The sequence below is a fragment of the Canis lupus genome, chromosome 18 (assembly GCF_048164855.1).
Source record: "Canis lupus baileyi chromosome 18, mCanLup2.hap1, whole genome shotgun sequence".
Taxonomy (NCBI): domain Eukaryota; kingdom Metazoa; phylum Chordata; class Mammalia; order Carnivora; family Canidae; genus Canis; species Canis lupus.
In genome coordinates, this window is record NC_132855.1 from 23,837,413 (window position 1) to 23,860,827 (window position 23,415).

Sequence of the window (23,415 nt, forward strand, 5' to 3'; positions counted from 1 at the left end):
CAACTGCCTCAAAATTCATATGTTAAACCCAATCTCAGTGGGTTAAGCAGTTGCCTTAGGCTCAGGTCCTGATCCAGGGTCCCGGGATCCAGCCCCACATCAGGCTCCCTGCTCAGCGGGGAGCCTACTCCTCCCTCTGCATGCTACTCCCCCTGCTTGTGCTCTCTCTCTTTCTCTCTGTCAAATAAATAAATAAAATCCAAATAAATAAATAAATAAATCTATCTGATCCCAGTGTGATGAAATTTGGAAGTGAGGCCTTTCGGAGATGACTAGGTCATGAATGATATTTGTAGCCTTATGAAAAGACCCCAAAGAACTCCTTTGCCCCTTCTGCCAAAGGACAACACAGGGAGGAAGGCTGTCTGTGAACTGGGGGAAGCAGGCTTTCACCAGACACCAAATCTGCCGCCACCTTGCTCTCAGACTTCCCTGCTTCCAGAACTGTGAGAAATAAGTTCCTGCTGTTTATAAGCCACCCAATCCATAATATTTTGTTATAGCAGTCCTAACATCTCATAATCACATGGGTCCATGCAAGGCTCATCTTTAGGTATTAGCGCCTTTACTCATTCCTTTACTTCCAATCCTATTCCCCTCCCCTCACAGGAACCCACTCCAATGTAATTAAGTGGAGGTTCTTCCCATATACTCCCTTACATTTATTTAGGTAAAAAGTACAGAGTACTGGTTAAGACTCTGGAGCCAGGGGTACCTGAGTGGCTCAGTGATTGAGCATCTGTCTTTGGCTCAGGTCGTGATCCCAGGGTTCTGGGATCAAATTCTGCATCAGGCTCCCTACTGGGAGTCTGCTTCTGCCTCTCTGTGTCTCTCATTAACAAAAAATAAAAATAAAAAAAATAAAGACTCTGGAGCCAGACTTGAGTACACTACCAGCTGTGTGAGTGTGGGCAAGCTACCTAGCCTAGGCTATGTATCACAGTTTCGTCATCTAAGAAATGGAGAAAAAATAGTACTTACCTCATAGGACTGTTATGAATATTAAATGAGCTAATATTTATTAAGTGCTAAGAACAGTGTCTAGCATATATCAGGTGCTGTGTAGATGCTAAATTAATGTTAAGTAAATCTGCATCATTGAAAATCCTAACTGGTACTCAGCTTATTTCTCTCAATGTTATTTTTTTATTAATCAACCATATCATGATATATAAATCTAACCACATGCCACATTTTACCTGTCCACTCCCTTTATCAGCCTCATCCTTAACATTTCTGGGGCCTAAGGCAAAAGACCCAGGAGGCCTATATACCATATGTCTAAATATTTTACATAACACTGTAAAATTATTCTCTTTGACAAATATTCCTTCATAAGCACAAAATAGAAACATAGTTGTACAACTCTGATTTTTACATGACTTAGAATTGGCAAAAACACCTAAGAGGACTAAATTTAATTCTTTTTGCACATGTCTGGTTATTCTGTTGATGGACTGGTGACACCTGGATGAGTAATAATGACATACGTAATTTTATTTTATTTTTTTAAAGATTTTTGAGAGAGAGAGAGGGAGCAAAAGCAGGGGAAAGGGCAGAGGGAGAGGGAGAAGCAGGCCCACCGCTGAGCAGGAAGCCTGATGTGGGGCTCGATCCCAGGACCCCAGTATCATGACCCAAGTTGAAGGCGTAACTGACTGAGCCCCCAGGCGCTGTGACATATGTAATTTTAAAATGAGATATTTATTCCAGAATTTTTTCTCTCCTTCATTCCATTAAAATCGTTATAATCAAAATGTCCTCCCACCATCATTGGCAGCAACAAACTGGAGCCGGTTGCCATCCAAGGAGGAAGTCATTGAGTACTTTATGAAATCATATGAAGAGAAAACTGGGAATGCCTGGCACGCCAAGAACATAATGAAGCATCCTCAAAAATTCTACCTTCTGGAGATTGACTTCGGCCAGGACAAAGAGGCAGTGAAGAAGCTGAGGGTGAAGTCTAGCACCAAGTCCAAGTTCCCCAAGCTCGTGCAGGACCTCATTAAGATGATCTTTGACGTGGAAAGTATGAAGAAAGCCATGGTGGAGTATGAGATTGACCTTCAGAAGATGCCCTTGGGGAAGCTGAGCAAACGGCAGATCCCGGGATCTCCATCCTCAGTGAGGTGTAGCAGGCGGTGTCCCAGGGCAGCAGAGACTCCCAGATCCTGGATCTCTCAAATCACTTCTGCACCCTGATCCCCCACGACTTTGAGATGAAGAAGCCCCCATTCCTGAGCAACGCAGATTGCGTGCAGGCCAAGGTGGAAATGCAAGACAACCTGCTGGACATCGAGGTCGCCTACAGTCTGCTCAGGGGTAGCTCTGACGACAGCAGCAAGGACCCCATCAACATCAACTCTGAGAAGCTCAAGACTGACATTAAGGTGGTGGACAGCGATTCTGAGGAAGCCAAGACCATCAGGAAGTAAGTTAAGAACACTCACGCGACCACGCGCAAAGCACATGACCTAGAGGTAATTGATGTTTTTAAGGTCGAGCGTGAGGGCAAGATCCAGCGCTACAAGCCCTTCAAGGAGCTGTGTAACCAGAGGCTGCTGTGGCACGGGTCCAGGGCCACCAACTTCACGGGGATCCTGTCCCAGGGCCTCTGGATAGCCCCACCGGGGGGCACCTGTGACAGGCTACATGTTTGGTAAGGGATCTATTTCGCCGACACGGTCTCCAAGAGTGCCAACTATTGCCACATGTCCCAGAGAGACCCAGAAGCCTGATCCTGCTGGGAGAAGTTGCCCTTGGGAACATGTACGAGCTAAAGCACGCTTTATCATATCATATCAGCAAGCTACCCAAAGGCAAGCATGGTGTCAAAGGTTTGGGCAAGACGACCCCTGACCCTCCTGCTAGTATTACTCTGGATGGCACAGAAGTCCCTCTTGGAACTGGGATTTCCTCTGGCATCAACAACATCTGCCTGCTGTATCCAACCAGTACATTGTCTACTGACATCGCTCAAGTCAATCTGAAATACCTGCTGAAGCTCAAGTTCAACTTCAAGATGTCCCTGTGGTGAGCTGGAGTGAGAGGCCAGGGCGCAGCCCGATGCAGGGATGAGGGTGCCCAGCGCCCTGCACTGCCTGACCCGGCCAAGGCCACCACCCTGCCCCCAGAGATCCACCTCCACTCAGTCTCCTTAGGAAGGATTTTCTTTCTTTTCTTTTCTTTTCTTTTCTTTTCTTTTCTTTTCTTTTCTTTTCTTTTCTTTTTTCTTTCTTTCAGATTTGATTTATTTATTCATGAGAGGCAGAGACAGAGAGAGGCAGAGACATGGGCAGAGGGAGAAGCAGGCTCCATGCAGGGAGCCCCACGTGGGACTCGATCCCGGGTCTCCAGGATCACACCCTGGGCTGAAGGCGGCGCTAAACCACTGAGCCACCCGAGCTGCCCTAGGAAGGATTTTCTGCCAATGTTTGCTCACTTGTTAAGCGATGTCCCCCCACCCCCCTCCGCGCTTTTCAAATCCCTTGTTTGTGTGGGTCTGGGGGTGGGGTGGGGTGGGGGTGGGGTCCCCCTGCGGCCAGCACCCTGGTGGGGACGACTGACAGTAGGACAGGAAGGGGGTTCTATTCTAGACTAGTCCTGCAGGAAGAACCACTAAAGTCACGATGTCTGCCTTGCTCACTGGCTTCCGGGGCAGGGGTCCTTTGCCCTTCTTTCCACATTGAGTTTCAGTTTTGGAAAAATGTTAAGCATTTATTTTAAAGTAAAAATAAAAACTAATTTCATACTATGAAAAAAAAAGTCCCCCTATTTTGTTTCCTAGTGGCAGTAATGCCAACTTAAACTTTCTTGATTATAGTTGTTATATAGGGTTTTTTTTTTATTAATTTGCAGAAATCTTGCTCAGCCGAGGTCACACCTAGAGTCAAAAATAAATAATTCAAAAATTATTCACAAATAGATGAAGGATGCCTGGGTGGCTCATTTGGTTAAGCGTCTGACTCTTGATTTCAGGTCAATACCTTTTTACTCGCTTATGGTCATGTAACCATCATCCAGATCAAAATATAGATCAGCTCCTCAGAAGGTTCCCTAGTGTCCCTTTCAGTCTGTGCCTCCACAAAGGGACCACTATTCTCATTGATGTAGGAAACAAAGGCAAAAGAAAAAATTAAATTTCCTTGCTACTTACAGCCCATTGATGAGTCCTTGAAACAGGTATAGCAACCTTCCTCTGGGAGCTCAGGTGCCTTGATGTTAATACTTTGCTAAGGGCAAAAGGCAATCTCAGTTTAACCCCCAGGATTCTGTAAGTCTACTTTAGCGTGTAAAAATTCCTTGGAAACTTCCTTTATCTCTACCCCTCAATATATATATGTTGGCCGTGGATGGAACTGGAGGGTATTACGCTTAGTGAAATAAGTCAGAGGACAAACATTATATGGTCTCATTCATTTGGGGAACATAAAAAATAGTGAAAGGGAATAAAGGGGAAAGGAGAGAAAATGAGTGGGAAATATCAGAGAGGGAGACAAAACATGAGAGACTCCTAACTCTGGGAAACGAACAAGGGGTGGTGGAAAGGGAGGTGAGCGGAGGGTTGGGGTGACTGGGTGACAGGCACTGAGGGGGGCACTTGACGGGATGAGCACTGGATGTTATACTATATGTTGGCAAATCGAACTCCAATAAAATAAATTAATTAAATAATTTAAAAAGATACATGTCAGCAATCATCCCCTAAGCATATGGTCTGCCAATAAATATCTGAAGGGTCTCATGTTTAAGTTTTATTAGATGGTAATAAATGACCTTTTCCTAACCACAGCTAGCCCCTCAAGGTTCTGGAAACCTTGCTTCCAAAATTCCTTAGAGATTTATGCTCTTCCTAATCCCCTCCCAACTTGAAAGTCTATAATTGGCCACTCCTCAAGACCCCAGGGCAGCTCTTTCTGCCCATGGATCTTGTCCCTATGCTTTAATAAAACCACTTTTTGCACCAAAGATGTCTCAGGAATTCTTTTTTGGCTATTTGCTCCAAACCCTAACATTTTTCTGCATCATTATCTCTAACCTTATATACCATGATAATAAAATGGTGCCATCACATTGCAATATTGTAATGCATATGATAAATTATTGTAACAAAATATTACAAATATTCTCACTTTACTAGTTTTCAGTTATATTGCCACCTCATTATCTCTTAAAATCACGTAGATCCTTAGAATATTTAAGTTATTTATTTATTTATTTATTTATTTATTTATTTATTTTTAAAGATTTTTTTATTCATTCATGAGAGACACAGAGAGAGAGAGAGAGAGAGGCAGAGACACAGGCAGAGGGAGAAGCAGGCTCCATGCAGGAAGCCTGACATGGGATTCAATCCCAAGTCTCCAGGATCACACCCTGGGCTGAAGGCGGCGCTAAACCACTGAGCCACTGGGGCTGCCCTTAAGTTCCTCTTTTAAAACTCTCAGTGTTGTAATATTATGAAGCAAATCAAAACAAGTGTACTAATCAATTTGTTTAAAGTCTCTTCATTTGAGACTCTATCTGAACCTATCACAGCCAGAAAATATGCTGCATGGAACTTAGTTTGATGGTTATTGATACCTGAATCTTATTTATGAAATTTATATAAAACCTTTTTGTTTCTTTGTTCTAATTTCCTTATATTTTATTTGAATGGCATTGTTGTTGAATATCTTTTTATTTTGAAAAACTCCTTTCTCTAAAATTAAAAAATTCATTATTTTCAAAAGTTAAACAGCTGTGTAATTTTTTTTTTTGTAAAATTTTGCTAACATTAGTAATAACAATGAATAGTTTATACCAAATAATTGTCAACAGTGCAACTTCAAAAAAATTTCATTTTCCTCCAAAGGCCACAAATTGCTCTTGGCTTGAAATCTTCTATTTTTTAAGCTTTTCTAATGCATCTTATATCTTGTCTAAATTAAATCCAATTATTTTGACAAAACTTAATGTTTTGAGGGATCCCTGGATAGGTTGGCGCTTGCCTTCAGCCCAGGGTGTGATCCTGGAGACCTGGGATCGAGTCCCACGTCAGGCTCCCTGCATGGAGCCTGCTTCTCCCTCTGCCTGTGTCTCTGCCTCTCTCTCTGTGTGTCTCTCATGAATAAATAAATAAAATCTTTAAAAAAAAAAAAAGTGTGTGTATATACATGTGTGTATAATTACTCAACAAGACTGTACAATCCAGTTGAAGTTGATAATGTAAATATTTCAGGGTTTTTTGTATATGATTTCTTTTCTTGCTTTACTAGCCATTAAATTAATAATCTTATACTTAATTTTCCCCATCCTAGATAGTGATCATTATTTGTCTTAAATGTTTATCTATTCTAGCTTCAACTTTCAAAATCATTTATTCTGAATTTCGAAATGTTCTGCTGCTTTCTGTAAATGTTGCACCATTAAAATAATATTACTTTAAGAGTATTACAATAATGTCCTATGTCAGTGTTTACTTGCGTTGATAAATGCTACCATTGTTTGCTGATTACTCAGTCTTTTCTTTTCCCGGCTCCATAATAGCATGTGTGTGCCAGTGACATTTCCGTTCTTTTAATAAGAAATCTAAATATTTCTAGTCACAAATACTTTTGTTGGCCAAAACTGACCTTGAAAATTGGTTGTGAGATATGTAACAGTAACAGAATACATAGCTTTAAACTTAAAATATAAAATATAAATCCTATAGTTTTACATTCCATTTGAAAGCATTTTGGTGCAAAGGAAATTACTAAATTTTTGCTGAATGAAAATAAAAATTAAAAATTGTAATCATTCAGGTGAAACAGAAGAATATGATAATCATTGTCCAGGATCATTGTTCAACAAACATTGAAAACCTCAGGGTTTCTCTTGCTCACTCACCTGCTGATTTCATGTATAATTCTCTATTAATTCTAATTGCTTCAGTCAAATCCTACCTTAATCAGTAAAGAATGTGAAATTATTAAGATTTCATTTGACCCATTCAAGTTGTGTATTTGAAGAGAATAATTTTCTTCCTGCTTTTATTGCATTGATTGGTTATTAAATCTCCATTAAAGATACAATCTCCAATCTCCTATTCAAGAATCTTAAGTGGATCATTCTCAACAGAAGTCTGCTTGCTATCATTGTTTCAACTTTTAAAATTTTAAGCAGACTAGTTCTTCTAAAGACTTCCTACTTTAGGGTGCCTGGCTGGTTCTGTCAACAGACATACTACTCTCAATCTCAGGGGATCATGATTTCAAACCCCATGATGGGCATAGAATATGTTTTTTTTTTAATTTTTATTTATTTATGATAGTCACAGAGAGAGAGAGAGAGAGGCAGAGACACAGGCAGAGGGAGAAGCAGGCTCCATGCACCGGGAGCCCGACGCGGGATTCGATCCCGGGTCTCCGGGATCACGCCCTGGGCCAAAGGCAGGCACCAAACCACTGCGCCACCCAGGGATCCCAGAATATGTTTTTTTAAAAAAGACTTTATTTTTCATTTCTCTTCAGCTTTTATTATTTTTGAGCTCCATTTTTGTATTTTCTGTATCTGTGATGACCTTGACTTGTATTTATTCTCAATGATCTAAATTAAAAATAATCTGTAATATATTCAGATTTTACACAACTTAAATATATTTTCATTTTAAAAGTTAATACAGGGGCACCTGAGTGGCTCATCTGAGTCTGACTTCAGCACAGGTCATGATCTTAGGGTCCTGGGATGCAGCCCCAAGCCCCTTGTCATTGAGCCCACTGATCACCTCCTTGCTCAGCAAGGAGTCTGCTTCTTCCTCTCCCTCTCCCTTTGCTCTCTCTCTCTTTCTCTGTCTCTGTCTCTCTCTCTCTCAAATCACATAAATAAATAAAATTTTTTAAAAAGTTAAAATACATGTAAAATAAAAATTAAAATGAAATTTCATATATTACTTTCAAAGAAGTCTTTTTTCTTCTAAAGTATCCAAAATTATTTATTACGTTAAAATGCAATACACAAATTATAATTAATAGATATTAGAGTATTCAGCCAAAATTGTTTAAATAAAGCTGAATTTTAAATTCAGTTTTCTGAAAATTTAACTAAGCCTTTTAACATTTTTATGAAAGCAAAACTATTCTTAATTCTATCTTTCAATGTCCAATTTAAAGCATCAACTTTCCATTTTAAGCATGTTATGTCTAAACTACACATACACATTTGGTAATATGAATTGTTCGTTATTGCAAAAGTTCCTCAGCTGCTACATTTATCTGTCACAAACAGTGCTAATGTAGGAGTCCTGCAAACTGAAATAGAGAGCAGCAAAGAAATGAATGCTCAGTGATACTGAGAAAGGACACTTCATTACGCAATAATCTATTGCATTTGTAGCATCTGAAAGGAAGGATTTGTCAAGTAATTAATTCATTTTCTCTCTCACCTAAGCGTTTTTGCCATCCAAGTGCTCCCTGTCCTCCAAAGTCACGTCCACCTCCAAGGGTGGCAGCAGTGTAACCTACAGACCTTCACAACCATGAAGGGGTTCATACCTATTTTTAAGGACATAGGACAACACAGATATGCGGAAGTGTTTCCCTGAGGCCTAAATAGCATGAGTTCTAACCTAGGATGCAAATGGTTATAGGTCAAGCCATGCTAGCCCTAAGTACCAAGTCAGTGACCAAGGTGCCCATGTATACTTTAAGAAATGTACTTTTTGTTTCTTTGTGATATGTGAAGACATCTAAAGTGCAGAGTCCAGAGTAGAGGTGCCTTCACCCAGGTCTAAAGTACCGCACCTATATGGCCTCCCGTCCTTTGCTACAAACAAAATTATGATAAACATTCTCATTTCTGTCTCCTCAAGGATCTGTGAAGAGTATCTCTGAGATACAAACTCAGGAATCAAATTTTTAATTTCACTAAATATTGATTGCTCACTAGAACAGCCATATTAGTCATACACTCCCTTCTGAAGTACATATTTTCTCTATTATTCCACACAAATATATCATTTTCAAAACCAAATTGGTATTGTACTTTACCTATTATTTCACAGTTTGAACTTCTCATTTGTCTAGTTTGATATTGATCCATTGGCTGGATCCTTTAGGCAAGATTGTCTACCTGGTAACCACTCAATTGTACCAGCATCTGAGCTGTATTTTTGTATTCTTCACTCAATTAATATACTTCTTTATCCAGAGCACAGACTATAGCAGATTATTAAGAGCTGTTTCAGGCATTGGGGACACAAAGACAAATGAAGCATAATCCCTTACACTCAAGGACCTTGGAGTCTGGAAGATGCAATAAGAAAACTGTTCCAAAACCTTGTAGAATTCAGTACTTACTGTCATTTTCACTTCTTCTTTCACAAATTCATTAATCCTATCAAAAGAAAGAAATGTTAATCTTAAAATACATGTCCCTAGCAAACTCTCACTTGCAATAATGTGTTTATTTGGTAAGAGCACATAAATGATACTTTGATCCTTTCCAGAATCTTGCCTAGAAGCAAAATCAGGTTCGAGTACTCCATCTTCCCCTTCTTTTTTAATGGATTGGTTATTTAATTAGGTTCTTTGTAAGAAATTTATTTATTTTTAAAAAGATTTTATTCATTTGAAAGAAAGAAGATGCACAAGGTGGGCAGGGAGTGGCAAAGGGAGAGGGAGAAGCAGACTCCCCACTGAGTGCAGAACCTGACAAGGGGCTCTATCCCAGGAACTGAGATCATGACCTGAGCTGAAGACAGACACTTAACCAACTGAGCCACTCAGCAATGCCTCTTTGTAAGAAATTTAGAACACCAATTTGTGAGGGTAAATTCCATTTGTGGGAGAAAATTCAGAATGGAGGTAGCCCTGAAGCTGAGGAACAGCTCTGATTTTTGGCAGAATTTGTAAGTCTATGGCTTTCTGATCAACCTTGCTGTGCTCTGTAATCTCACGTTTCTCTTTCTCCATGTTGAAGATCTCACCTTCCTGGTGTCTGAATTTATGCAGCTTCTTCTTGAAGTAAGCATCAGCAAGGTGTTTTAGGATTTTCACACTGTTGATATCAATTTTGGTGGAGGTGGCAACAACAAATTTCTAGTGTTCTATGCAGAGAAATCCAACTGAGAGCCAGAGGTCTGGTCACAAGTAATAAGCCACTGCTCAGTTCGTTCAGGAAAACCACCCTCTTGGGATCCCTGGGTGGCGCAGCGGTTTAGCGCCTGCCTTTGGCCCAGGGCGTGATCCTGGAGACGCGGGATCGAATCCCACGTCGGGCTCCCGGTGCGTGGAGCCTGCTTCTCCCTCTGCCTGTGTCTCTGCCTCTCTCTCTCTCTCTCTCTGTGTGACTATCATAAATAAAAATAAAAATTAAAAAAAAAAAAAAAAAAAAGAAAACCACCCTCTTGCCTCTGTGGCACCTAATGAGGATAATCAAAATGGTGCCTCTTTCTTTGTGTCTCTCGTGAATAAATAAAATCTTAAAAGATAATAATAATAGACAAATAAATAAATAAAATTATGTAATCAGAATTGAATATTTAAAGGCAACCCAATCCTCTTGATCATTGAACATCTAGCACAGAACAGGGCAAATATATATTTAATGAATGATAATAAGTGAATGAAAATATCTTCCATGGATTTATGCTTGTTTTTTCTTTGAACTTTATATAATCTGAACATTTTTGTACTTTTTTTTTTTTTAATTTTTATTTATTTATGATAGTCACACAGAGAGAAAGAGAGGCAGAGACACAGGCAGAGGGAGAAGCAGGCTCCATGCACCAGGAGCCCAACGTGGGACTCGATCCCGGGTCTCCAGGATCGCGCCCTGGGCCAAAGGCAGGCGCCAAACCGCTGCGCCACCCAGGGATCCCCATTTTTGTACTTTTTAAGATATAGTTGGATATTCCTATTGTTATAAAAATTTATAACTTAGGTAGTCACTCTCCCCCTACATCACTGTCATTTTTTTCTTCCGTTAATTCCAATTTTTAAAGCATATACAAAAAAAAAAAAAGCATATACATCTTTCTGTGTTTGTAACTAGTAAAGATGTTAACTCAAGGCTGTGGGAGCTGCTCAGAAAAACCTTCTTGGGCCTGACACCCCTCACACCTACATGTAATGATTTTCTTTTTCATGGTCAGCAGAAGGACCAACAGCCAGTGACAACTACTTTATTTTTTTTTATTTTTTTTACGATTTTATTTATTCATGAGAGATACAGAGAGAAGGCAAAGACATAGGCAGAGGGAGAAGCAGGCTCCCCACAAGGAGCCCAATGTGGGACTCAATCCCAGATCCCCGAATCATGCGCTGAGCCGAAGGCAGACGCTCAACCGCTGAGCCACCCAGGCATCCTGACAACTGCTTTAAAGAAAGATCTATGCCCTTTGCAAACTGAGAAGGTGATATTCCATATGACAGAATTTGAAGCATCTTTTGTTTTTGATAGTCTATAAAAACACTACAAGATATTCTGTGTATCCCAAATAAGATGAAAAAAAGGTGTGATAAAGCGTTGCTGTTAACCTAAAATTTCTACCATTGGGAAAGTTATAAAAGGAGGACGAACCCTTCTCCCTGTTTCCCTCAACTGTTGCTGATAATAGCTCAAAAGTTCCCATAGTGTCAGTGCTGTTGGCTGTGGGCAAAACCCATGAGGGACTAACTGCAGCCAGTCTGGCCTAAAGCTATGAAGACTACTAAAAGAATCCTGTCTTTAGCAGGAGACTGAATATATGGTGGGTAATGTCTGGATACTGCTTTGTTTTGTTTTTGTTTTTGTTTAAGATCTATTTATTTGAAAGAGAGAAAAAAATAGAAAGAAAGAGCAGGAGGGAGGGGCAGAGGAAGAGGGAGAAGCAGACTCCTTGCTGAGCAAGAAGCCTGCCTAGGGGCTCAATCCCAGAACCCTGAGATCATGACCTTAGATGCTTAACAGACTGAGCCAGCCAGGAGCAGGTGCTTTGCTTTTTATTTGCTAAGAAATTAAGGGGACATGAACCATTAATCAGTCTTTGTTGTTTCTATCCTTTAGTCTCTATCTCACTGTAATCAAAAGAATTAAAGTGTGTTCCTGCCCAAGAAGTCAGGCAAATCCAATTTGGGTAGGCACTAAAACTCTATTATAAAATATTAAGGCAAATTAGAGTTACTTATTATTTCAAAACTGTATGCTTTTCCTATCCTGTATAAACTCTGATATTTTAGATGGAACATAGCCTTATTTTGACACCATAGATAAATCTTGCCATTAAAAAATATGTGCTACAAGGGTGCCTGGTTGGCTCAATCAGTAGAGCATGCAACCCTTGATCTCAGGGTTGTGCATTCAAACTCCATGTTGGGAGTGGAGCCTATTTAACTTTTTTTTTAAAGTGCTACATATTGTATAATTCTATTTATATGACATGCCCAGCATAGGCAAGTCTAGAGAGACAGAAAATAGATTAATGGTTATTAGAGGATGGAGGGAAGGAAGGTAAGGAGTGACTACATAATTGGTACAGGATTTCTTTTTGAAGTAATAAAATACTCTGGAATTAACAGTAATAATGGGGGATCCCTGGGTGGCTCGGCGGTTTGGCGCCTGCCTTCGGCCCAGGGCGTGCTCCTGGGGTCCCGGGATGGAGTCTCGCATCAGGGTCCCTGTGTGGAGCCTGCTTCTCCCTCTGCCTGTGTCTCTGTCTCTGTCTCTGTCTCTCTCTCTTTCTCTCTGTGTCTCATGAATGAATAAATAAAATCTCTTTTAAAAAAAAGTATTAATGGGAGCATCTGGGTGGCTCAGTTGGTTAAGTGCCTGCCTTCAGCTCAAGTCATGATCCCAGGGTCCTGGGATGGAGCCCTTGCATAGATATCCCTGCTCAGTGGGGAGCCTGTTTCTCCCTCTCCCTCTCAGTGCTGCCCCTCTGCTCGTGCCCTCTCTCTTTTTTAAATAAATAAATAAATAAATAAATAAATAAATAAATAAATAAATAAATAAAATATTCTTCAAAAAATAGTAATAATGGTTGTAGAACATTGTAGTTATACTAAAACTCACTCAATCATGCAGTTTAAATGGTAATTTTTAGGTTATGTGAATTTTATCTCAATAAAAAAACTGGAAGGGGGCACCTGGCTGGCTCAGTCGGACAAGCATACAACTCTTGATCTCGGGGTTGTAAGTTCAAGCCCCATGTTGGTTGTACAGATTAGTTGGAAAATGAATAAATTAATTAAAACTTTTTTAAAAATGTTTTTTAATCTGGTTTCTTGTGCTCCGGTATTTTAAATTTAGTTTTGTCAAATGTAAGGGGACATATAAAACAACAACTTATATAAAGCTGCAGAAGACTAATATTAATAAAAGATGAGTTGGCCAAAGGGAAGAAAGAAAAAAAAAAAAAGAAGGAAATGTGTATCTTTGAGACGCCTACCTGCATTCAGGGACCCATGTGGCCTGGAGCCCTACCCTTGGCTTTCTAGCATGCTCATACTGCCACCTGGTGGCATTGAATCCCCAAAGCAGTCTACCGTCCTACCACCCTGAAGGCTGTCCTAGCTCATCTGAATTCCCACATCAGAGAGGATCCCCACACTTATGATTGGCCATCTCTTACCTATTCTTCCCTCCAAGCTTGTCCTCTTCTGGTTGTAAAGGACATGCAAAATGAAAACCCAAGTGAGTAAACATATTAAGATCTAAATTCTGGGATGCCTGGCTGGCCTGGGCATGCAACTCTTGATCTCTGAGTTGAGTTCGAGCCCATGTTGGGCATAGAGTTTACTTTAAGAAATAACAAAAAGATTACTGGGATCCCTGGGTGGCGCAGCGGTTTAGCGCCTGCCTTTGGCCCAGGGTGCGATCCTGGAGACCCGGGATCGAATCCCACGTCGGGCTCCCAGTGCATGGAGCCTGCTTCTCCCTCTGCCTATGTCTCTGCCTCTCTCTCTCTCCCTGTGACTATCATAAATAAATAAAAATTAAAAAAAAAAAAGATTACTAAAATCCCAAATAACTTATAAACATATTAACTCAGAGAGGTGGCAGAGGTAGAACTGCAGACACACCCCCATTTGTTGCATCAAATAAATATGCATTGAGCCTGCTTTGTGCTGGGTATTGCTCCAAGCCTAGGAATATACCAGAGAATATAATTGATGAAAATGGAGCTCATGTTCTTGGGGTGTGGGCAGGACAGTAAAAATGAATGAACATATTAACATGGATGGATTTCATCAACATAATTGTGTGTGTATAACTTAAGTTACATTATATGAACAGCCAAGGAGTACAGGTTAACCACATGTTAACATGAGGAAAAGCACCAATTTGTAGCATTTGCTGATTTCTATAATATAAATACTCCTGTTGTGGCTAATTCTCAACTATTGGTGGTTTAATAACCAGCTCACAATATTCCTACAATGTTTTTTTTTAAGATTTTATTTATTTATTTATGATAGACAGAGAAAGAGAGAGAGAGGCAGAGACACAGGCAGAGGGAGAAGCAGGCTCCATGCCGGGAGCCCGACGCGGGACTCGATCCCGGGACTCCAGGATTGCGCCCTGGGACAAAGGCAGGCGCCAAACCGCTGAGCCACCCAGGGATCCCTATTCCTACAATGTTAACATTCAGTCCTTGCAAGCCTGTATGAGCAAGCTTCAGCACCCACTGCTGAATCAGTTGACCCTGCATAAGAGCATGGATGATTCATTCATAATAATGGAAGGGAAGAAACAGTAGTTGGTAGAGCTTGCTGTTAGGTGAGTAGATAAGGTAGTGGGAGCTTATAGAAATTATCTTGTTTTCGGGATCCCTGGGTGGCGCAGCGGTTTGGCGCCTGCCTTTGGCCCAGGGCGCGATCCTGGAGACCCGGGATCGAATCCCACGTCGGGCTCCCGGTGCATGGAGCCTGCTTCTCCCTCTGCCTGTGTCTCTGCCTCTCTCTCTCTCTCTCTGTGTGACTATCATAAATAAATAAAAAAAAAATTAAAAAAAAAAAAAAGAAATTATCTTGTTTTCCTAGTGATAAAGGAAGCAAATGAGTTGAAGAGGGATAAGTTTTGAAAATAAAGAAAAAGGAAAGAGGAGGGAGGGACCAAGATGGTGACATAAGAGGCTCCTGAACTTTCTTTTTCCCATGGTTGCATCAGATATATAGCTATATGTGGAGCAATTCCCTCTGAGGGAAATCGAGAAATTAGCTGAGTGATTTTTACACATCAGGCAAATGAGATACACTCTTCCCATAAACTTCACCTCTGGTACAGTACCACACAATCAAGAGAGAATCCCCAACTCCATTTCATTAAGATCAGTCCTCACTCAGGAGAACCAGCTTCTCTCTGAGGATCAAAGGTTTTGGATCACATATCTAGTGTCCCAACTTGTAAAGCTTCTACCTAAGGGATGGGCCCCCCAATCACCTTGCTTTGATAGTCAAGGGGGCTTGTATTCACAGCAAACAAAGAAGTAGTTTTTAAATAGGCATTGGTGAACTTTCCCTGCCCCCACCCCTGAGCCCTACATCTGGGCTCAGCATAGAGGGAACAGATAAAAATGCCAGTTTTTTCTCCCAGTTTCTCTCCAAAAGAGGTTTAACTCCCAACATTCATAGCTACTGCCTGAGAGTCCAGCTTCTAATAAGCCTGCATCTAGGTGCTAACTGTGATCCTTCCTTTTGGGACACTGTCAGGTCTTGGCACACCTTAAGTTACTGGGAGCCATTAAGAAGAAAAATGGTAGTTTGGATCATCACAGTTTTGAGAGGCAACTAGGAGCTCAGGTCAGGCTGATTGGCAAGGTTTATCTCCTGCACAAGTCATGCCTCTCAGATGGGAGATGCGGCTATCTCATATAATGTACAGAAACCAACACAGAGAGTCAAGGAAAATGAAGAGGGAAATATGTTCCAAACAAAAGAAAAAGATAGGGATGCCAAGGTGGCTCAGCGGTTGAGCATCTTCCTTTGGCTCAGGTCATGATCCCAGGGTCCTGGGATCGAATCCTATATCAGACTCCCCACAGGGAGCCTGCTTCTCCCTCTGCCTATGTCTCTCTCTCTGTGTGTGTGTCTCTCATGAATAAATAAATAAAATATTAAAAAAAAAAAAAGATAAATCCCGGGCAGCCCAGGTGGCACAATGGTTTACTGCTGCCTTCAGCCCAGGGTGTGGTCCTGGAGACCCGGGATCAAGTCCCACATCAGGCCCCCTGCATGGAATGGAGCCTGCTTCTCCCTCTGCCTGTGTCTGTGCCTCTGTGTGTGTGTGGGTCTCTCATGAATAAATAAATAAAATCTTTTAAAAAAATAAATCCCTAGAAATAAATTGTAATGAAATGGAGACAAGTGAGAGAACCCAACAGAGAGTTCAAAGTAACAGTCATAGTAGGGTGCCTGGGTGGCTCAGCCAGTTAAGCATCTGACTCCTGATTTCAGCTCAGGTCATGATCTCAGGGTCATGAAATCAAGGCCTGAGTTGGGCTCTGCACTTGGTGTGGAGCCTGCTTAGGATTCTCTCTCCCTCTGCCCCAACCCCCACCATTCTCTCTCTCTGATAAATAAATAAATAAGTCTTTTTAAAAAACAACAGTCATAGGTCAGAACAATGCATAAACCAACAAAGAATTTCAATAAAGAGATAGAAAATATTAAAAAGTACCAAATAAGGGCACCTGAGTGGCTCAGTGAGTTAAGTGTCTAACTCTTGGTTTTGGCTAGGGTTGTGGTCTTGGAGTCATAAGATCAAGCCCTGTGTTAGATACCACACTCAAAGTGGAGTCTGCTTATTCCTCTCCACCCTTCTCTGCTCCTCTCCCCACGCTCTCTCTCTCTCAAATTAATACAATTTTAAAATATTTTATTATTTATTTGAGAGAGAGAGAGAGAGCCAGAGAGAGAGCACAAGTGAGGTAAGGGGCAGAGGGAGAAGCAGACTCCCCACTGAGCAGGGAGCCTGATATAGGGCTAAATCTCAGGACTCTGGGATCATGATCTGAGCTGAAGGCAGTTGCTTAACCAAAAGTGGATTTTTAAGTCACCCAGGCGCCCCTTAAAAAAAAATTTTTTTTTTAAAAAAAGATACCAAAAGGAAATCACAAAGCTGAAGAATGCAATGACTGAACTGAAAATTTTAATAGAAAAAAAATCATCAAATCACAAAGGAAGAGAATGAGAGAGGAAGAAAGGAACAAGGAGACTATAAAGCATCTGGAAAACAATTAACAAAATGGCAATAGTGCAGTTTGCAAGTGCATATTATCCATGATTACTTTAAATGTAAATGGAATAAATTCTCCAATCAAAAGACATAGAATGGCTGAATGAATAAAAAAAACAAAACTCAACTACATACTATCTACAAGAGACACGCTTCAACTTAAAGGGCACACATAGACCAAAATCAACAGGATGGAAAAATATATTCCATGCAAATGAAAACTAAAAGAAAGCAGCAGTAGCTATACTTACATTAGACAAAAGAGACTCTCTCTCAAATAAATAAATAAAACCTTTTAAAAAATAAAATAAAAGCACAGATTCCAGCCACTATAGCTCCCATTCCCAATATTATAAAGATGATAGATGACATCCAAAGAACCCAGGGCCCCTACTTTGCTGTCCAAGATTTAGTCAGACATGTTTTACCTGGTCCTAATAACAGAAGACCCACACTTCAATTTTCTTTCAGTTTTGAGGGTACCCGGTATACCTTTACTGAGCTTCCCAGGAATTAACTAAATAGCCCTGCCATCACACATACCCTATGCAAACAAGATCTAAATTCACTCAAACTAATCCACTGCTGCCTTCAACATCATATAGATGACATTCTACTGTGGAGGTCCTCTGAGGATGTCATCAGGAAGACTTACACCTAGTAAGCCAACATCCACAGCAAAGAGGATGGACCCTTGCTCCACATAAGATCCAAGGACTGGCCACTTCTATTCAGTTTCTTGACATGGTTGGTCAGGTGAGAGCTACAAAATTCCTCTTGCTATAAAATATAAAATATCAACTCCTCACCATTAAGCCTCCCACTACACTATGGCAGGCACAGCACATATGATGTCTTTTCATCTTTGGACTACATGTTCCACACTTAACCATATTACTTAGGCCTATTTATGCCATTACATGAAAATCAGCTTTCTTTTCTTCTTTTTTCTTTTCTTAAAGATTTTATTTATTTATTTATTTATTTATTTATTTATTTATTTATTTGAGAGAGAGAGAAAGTACATGAGCAGCACAGGAGGGGCAGGGGGAAGAGACTATGGGGAGACACAGGGGGGCAGGAAAGGGATAGCCAGACTCTCCACTAACACAAAGCCCAATATGGGGCTTGATCCCAGGACCCTGAGATCATGACTTGAGCTGAAGTCAAACACTTAACCACCTGAGCTACCCAGGTGCCACTAAATCAGCTTTTTCCTATTGAGGAGTACCTCAATAAACTGCATCATGGCTGGCCCAACAAGATATGCATCAGGCCCTGCTTTAGTCCCTTGAGGTTCAGACTTCTGAATTGAATCACTGGTGATGTTTCATTACCATGGAGTCTCTGGATGAAGCATAGCTCTACCTGGCTGTCCATGGGGTTCTGGACCAAACATCTGCCCCAAATAGCAGTCGTATATGACACTTAAGCACCACAAGTTGGTAGCTTACTGGACCCTTTTAGAGAAAAAGATATTAACAGGCTTCCAGCTTCACACACCAAGTTCCCATCTTACCTTGGTTTAGGGTTTCAATGTAAAAGAGACTCAGCAGGGCCACTGAGGCCACACTGTTAAATGGGAACTCATACCTTTAGGAAAGGACTAACCCTGATATCAAGGGTTCTTCCAAAATACAGAAGGATGTGGCTTCCCCCATGCTTGGCCCCTTGTCCACTGATATTGAGGTGCAGCGAGAAGCACCTTCACTGCGGGCCCCTCTAATAGTTTGGATGGACCTGCTATGCTATGCTATGCAACCTGCTTGGAGGCTGGAGCATATCATCAAGCTAAGCTGCATATCCCTAGTCCAGGGGAGCTCTCCTGGCTCAACCCAACTGGCAGAGCTAGTGACCGTGTGCCTGACTTTACAATGGGCCATGAAAATGAGACTCCCAAGGGCACACATTTTTACTGACTCCTGAACAGTAGCCAATAGGCCCACAGTCTGGTCTGGACAGTAACAAAGGAATAATTTCATGATTCAGGGAAAGCCTATCTGAGTTATCTCTACTTGGAAAGAGAGCCAACTCACATATGCCAATCATGCTTGATCATGTCTCTGTACACATGCCAGCAAACACCAGAAATACATTATAATAACATTGTAGCTGCCTTATCCAAATTACACACCTGTTCCAAGGCTCTGTGTGGGCCACTTCCCAAAATATTGAACACAGTTCCAGACACAACTATTCCTCCAGAGATGTCATATCCACTAGCAGGATGGGCCATATCCTCTCAGGCCATAGGGGAAGTGATGGCACTCCCTTATTAGGCCTACTGTCATTGCGTCCCCCTCACCCTGGTTCTAGCTAAAGTGATGGTAAATAACCGCCCCTCTTTGGTCCTAAAGAAAACTCTACAAGATTCTGGAAAACATGTACTTCCTAGGGTAACAGACCTTATTCACAACAGCAAATTGATTTTTTTCAAGCTGCTGCCACCCTCTGCTGAAGTTGGTAAGTACATAACAACCATAATTGATACCTTCACTAGACTGCTGCTAACCACTTTTCAGCATATCACTCTTTCTTAACCAGATATACGCTCATCTCCTTCAGCTCACCAGACATCATAGATTTAGATCAAGGAACCCATTTCTCCTCCCAAGTTGTTTGGTCACAGGCTTTAGAACATAGAATCTTGTGGAATTTCAACCTAGCTTACTGGTCCCAAGAGGCTAGACTTATAGAGAGACAGGCACAGTGACCTGCTCAAAGACTTGCTTTCTAAGCTTTTTAAACAGTAAGGGGTCCCCAATTGGATAGTAATTTTATTCCAGGCTCTTAAACTGCTTAATTCTCAGACCTCATGTCTCCAAATTTCCCACATCAATCATCAGTCTCCTCCAAGGACTCCCCTGATAGCATTTCCAGGGAACCTCTACCCCTTTCATTTCAGAGAGGACATCACTCATCTGCTCACCAGGAGAATGCTCCCTTTACTGTGTTGACTTTTCCACCATCTCATCATCTTACATATGCTAGCAACCTGACCAAGGGCAGATGGTGCAAACTCACGCTCTTATAATATATAGAGCCCAAGGAGACAAACCTCTACCAAATTGCTTAGCAATCGCGATTATATAAATATCATTGGCCCAGTCTGGTTGGCTCAGTCAGTAGAGCGTGCAACTCTCAATCCCAAGATTGCAAGTTCAAGCCCCATGTTGGGCATGGAGCCTACTCTAAAAATAAACAAACAGGGATGCCTGGGTGGCTCAGCGGTTGAGTGTCTGCCTTCGGCTCAGGGTGTGTCCTGGGGTCCTGGGATCAAGTCCTACATCAGGCTCCCTGCATGGAGCTTGCTTTTCCCTCTGCCTATGTCTCTGCCTCTCTCTCTCTCTCTCTCTCTCTCTCTGCCTCTTATGAATAAATAAATGAAATCTTTAAAAAAAATTTTATAGAAGATTGAAGTTATAGCTCTAGGACCCACTAGCAGAACAGTGTAGATCTCAGAGAAAGGAAAAGAGGCCTTCTGCCTGGTGGATGCCAGTCACATTAGGAAATGAAATCCAAACAGAAATGCTGGGATCTATAACCCTTATCAATAGACTGAGACAAGGCCCCTATCCCACCTTAGAGAAAGAGGTTAATGGTCTCTTGTTCCAAAGCAAGTACACTCCTCTTTTGGTCAGTATTCAGATTGTTCAATGGAAGAAAGCCCAACAAGCTAGTCAAATGCAAATGTTCTCTGTTGTGGCTGTTACTGGTATTATGCACAGCCTTGATAAGAGGGTTGCTAGTAGACCCCAGGACCTAACCCTGTTTCAGATGTGCTGGAACATTATCAGCCAAGTGTACGACTGCACCACAGAATGACTGTGTGGGCCCTGTTAGAAAGGCTTTAGCCAGCATGTTGTGGAGCCCTGATCCTGACCCAAAGCTCACCTCCATCTACACTAAATGGTGCCAATGAAAGTGATACTTAAATGGTTACTCCCTCCTTATCCTATGTCTCAAATTATTTCCCAGGCAGAATGTAGCCAAATTAGACTCATCTGGATGGCAGATTTGTGCCCTGATGAATTTCCAATAGTTGTAATGGGCTAGTCTCTAGATTGTAAAACTGCTATCCACAAAATCTCCCTACAATTAATGTATTAATATGCCCATTATCTATATACATTGTGGATGGAGTCTCCACAAATCTTGGTCATGGACATTGCATGCTCCTTGCAGGTACATCCTTAATGACCTGATGGAGTTCCCTCAGATCTTCTCACCTAATAGCAGAGTGCATACTTGTAGTTCCATCCTGAGTCAAGCCTCTAGCATATACACTAGGAATTATTTTTTAAATGTTTAAAGTTTATCTATTTATTTTTTTTAAAGATTTTATTTATTTATTCATGAGAGACACACAGAGAGAGGCACAGACACAGGCAGAGGGAGAAGCAGGTTCCATGCAGGGAGCCCGATGTGGGACTTGATCCCTGGTCTCCAGGATCACGCTCTGGGCTGAAGGCAGCGCTAAACCACTGAGCCACTGGGGCCGCCCTAAAGTTTATTTATTTAAGTGATTTCTACACTCAACGTGGGCCTTGAACTCAGTACCCAGAGATCAAGAGCTGCATATTCTACTGACTGAACCAGCCAGGTACCCCTAAAGTTTTTTTTTTTACAGATTTTGTTTATTTATTAGAGAGAGTGCAAGAGAGGGAGAAGCAGGCTCCTCACTAAGCAGGGAGGGGCTCAATTCCAGGACCCAGGGATCATGACCTGAGCCAAAGGCAGATGTTTAACCGACTGAGCCACCAGCTGCCCCTAAAATTTTAATTATTAAGTAACCTCTACGCCCAACATGGGGCTTAAACTTACAACCCCAAGATCAAGAGTCACATGCTCTTCTGACTGAGCCATCCAGGTGCCCCAAAATAAGAGTCCTTTTTTAAAAAAAATATTTATTTATTTGTTTGTTTATTCATGAGAAACACAGATAGAGAGGCAGAGGCATAGGGAGAGGGAGAAGAAGGCTCCATGCAGGGAGCCCGATGTGGGACTCGATCCCCAGACCCCGGGATCATGCCCTGAGCCAAAAGCAGATGCTCAACCACTGAGCCACCCAGGCGTCCCAAGAGTCCTTTTCTTATTATATACACTTGGAATTTAACACCAGCCAGCCACTCATACCCTTCATGGATCTCACCTGGGAAGGCCATCCTTCCCCGGGCTGGTCTCTGCCATCCCAAGCACACAAATATCTCAGATGACATGGCCCCAGACTGAGTGAGAGCTCACTGCTGGAGACGACTGTACTTCAGATGACAATGCCACAACCCAAGAGACAGATGAGGAAGACAAAGCATTCCAGCCTTGCTGGACATGGGGACATTCCCCTCCCAGATTGCCTCCATACCAAGAAAGAAGTGACTGTGATGACTATTAGCCTCAAGACCAAGTTGCAAAAATACCTCCAGTTGATTAACATCGAGAATCCCAGAGTTCTACTTTTCTGAAATAGCTAACTACTTGCCTCATGAATTTTGCATCTATCAAAATGCTTGCAAAACTGTAAGTGCCCCTGGCAACACCGGACATCACTTCACATCAGGCCAAACATTCTAAACAGCACTAGCCAAAAACACTTGGTTACAACATCTCTAACATGACTTGCTTAGATTCCATGGTTAGGGACCTCCTGCTGCTGTGTTCACTGCTCAATGTACTAGATTACAGCTTTTATTTTCTACCCTCTGCCTCTATGACAAACCCTACTACTCTCATTATTCCCACCACAATCACCAACATCTTCTCAACACCTGAATTTGCTACCTACACTCCTCTACTCATCTTATCCAAAAGCTCTTCCCTGTTGTACGCAACAACCTTGCCCCACACCACAACAAGTGAGCCAGATCTGACATGATTACATTCATAGAAACTTCCAACACAGCAACCCAGGCCTTACAAGTAAAATGATATTGGATCTGGGGGTCCCCAGATGGCTCAGCTGGTTGAGTGTCTGATTCTTGGTTTCGACTCAGGTTATGACCTCGAGGTTGAGATCGAACCCTGTATTGAGCTCTGTGCTCAGCACAGAGTTCACTTGGGATTCTTTCCCTCTTCCTCTCCCTCTTCCGTGGCCTTCACTCCCTCCTCCACCCATCTTGCATGCATGCATGTGCACACACACTCTCTCCAAAATAAATAAATACATAAAATCTTTTCTAAAAATTATATTAGATCTGTTACCATTCAGGGTCAGACCTACAGCCCCATTTCACTATCTATACC

The 23,415-nt window shown here is 41.6% G+C and overlaps 1 protein-coding gene and 1 pseudogene across 8 annotated transcripts in view; one reads left to right on the forward strand and one right to left on the reverse strand.

Annotated features, from left to right (window-relative positions):
• Positions 1–23,415, reverse strand: part of CCDC126 (coiled-coil domain containing 126) — a 105,989-nt gene that overhangs the window by 66,519 nt on the left and 16,055 nt on the right. For 2 of the 8 annotated variants that reach the window (XM_072783770.1, XM_072783767.1), the window contains exons 1-2: positions 19,667–19,805; positions 9,318–9,354 (exon numbers count right to left, since the gene is read on the reverse strand). The gene's annotated coding sequence lies outside the window, so the exon portion shown is untranslated. Of the gene's footprint in view, positions 1–9,317; positions 9,355–19,309; positions 19,532–19,580; positions 19,809–23,415 lie in introns of those variants that run through there. The other 6 variants (XM_072783772.1, XM_072783769.1, XM_072783774.1 and 3 more) reach the window with 4 other exon arrangements.
• On the forward strand, positions 1,761–3,037 carry LOC140609355 (poly [ADP-ribose] polymerase 1 pseudogene; annotated as a pseudogene).